Raw genomic sequence first — 1,429 nt, forward strand, 5'->3', positions numbered from 1 at the left:
AGACTCTCAAGTTGAGCCTCTTTGGCCACAACACCTTCTACAAGGTAACCCTTATGTGTCCTCTCAATTTCTTGAGTAGACTTCCATTTTCTAATTTTCTCAGCCAATTCAAGCAAAAAGTTCCAAGCGTCGTCTTCATCTGTAAAAGATGTAAGACCTTTGGGGCACATAGACTCTAACAACTGCTTAGTCTGATAATCAATACCCTCATAAATGATTTGAAAAAGTTGCCATGTATCAATTCCATTGTGAGGGCATTTCTGAAGCAGGTCCTTAAAGCTCTCCATAAATTTGGAGAAAGACTCACTAGGTTTCTGCTTGAATTGAAGAATGTCACTCCTGAGTTTATTGGTTTTAAACAAATGAAAGAACTTTTTCAGGAAGGCTAGAGTAAACCCATCCCATGTGGCAATGGAATTGGTTGGCAGACCATAGAGCCATTTCTTAGCTTGGTCTTTGAGGCCAAAAATTATAAACCTTAATTTTTCAGTATCATCAGTCAACTGTTGGACCTTAATCAGAACACAAACCTCCTCAAATTTCCTAAGGAATAGGTATGCATCCTCAGAGGGTAGCCCATAGAAGTAGAGCAACATAGTGATGTACTGAGATTTAAGCTCAAAATTATTGCCCTAGGCTTGTGGTAGAACTATGCAAGAAGGTTGGGTTGCTCTAGTAGGGTAGAACCTATCTTTTAGAGATTTAGGTGGAGGGGTTTGGTTGTTGGTCTTCCATATTAAAAGGTATTGATGAGAGTATAGGTATAGGGTCACTACTTGTTGGATCTCTTCTTTCTAACCGATTCTCAGTATTATGTATCCCCTAGCACTCATGCAATAGAAAACTACCAACAACTAGAGTAAGACAAACACAAAAGAATGGGAAGAAAAACTTTTTTAAAATTTATTTTTTGATTTTATTTTTTTTTTGCTTTTTGGGAGCTTACTGACAGGGATCTGGGGTTGCTTAGGTCAATTCCTGAGGTATTGCTATAGGGTGAAACCTGTCTTTATCATACTGTGAGGCTTGGCGACCTCCACTGATATAACTATCATTTCAAGTTGTTATTCTCAGGAATTCAATAAAAGAAAAACAAAAACAAAACTAAGTAAAAAAAAACACTCTAATTTACCAAAAGAAAGCGAAAATTAACATGGAACTATCTCCCCGATAATAACGCCAAAAACTTGTTAAGAATTTAAAATATAACCGCAAGCGTACGGATCTGTATAGTTATGGGTCAAACACAAGGAGAGCAGCCACTTTATTTTTTGCTTCTTTTAACAATGCGAAAGTGAACTGATTAATGGTTGTGATCTAATCCTAACTACCATCCTAAACATATGTATAAAAAATAACGTCCTAACCATTCATCATTTAAGAATTTAAATATGCAAGCCACGCAATTAAAATTAAATAAATTAATAAC

General features: G+C 36.0%; 1 non-coding gene across 1 annotated transcript; it reads left to right on the forward strand.

Moving 5' to 3' along the window:
- Positions 1-240: 240 nt before the first annotated feature.
- LOC122090299 lies at positions 241-347 on the forward strand. Its single transcript, XR_006143537.1, has one exon. It is a non-coding gene; the product is annotated as a small nucleolar RNA R71 (small nucleolar RNA).
- Positions 348-1,429: the final 1,082 nt, after the last annotated feature.

The sequence above is a fragment of the Macadamia integrifolia genome, chromosome 9, assembly GCF_013358625.1.
Source record: "Macadamia integrifolia cultivar HAES 741 chromosome 9, SCU_Mint_v3, whole genome shotgun sequence".
NCBI lineage: Eukaryota > Viridiplantae > Streptophyta > Magnoliopsida > Proteales > Proteaceae > Macadamia > Macadamia integrifolia.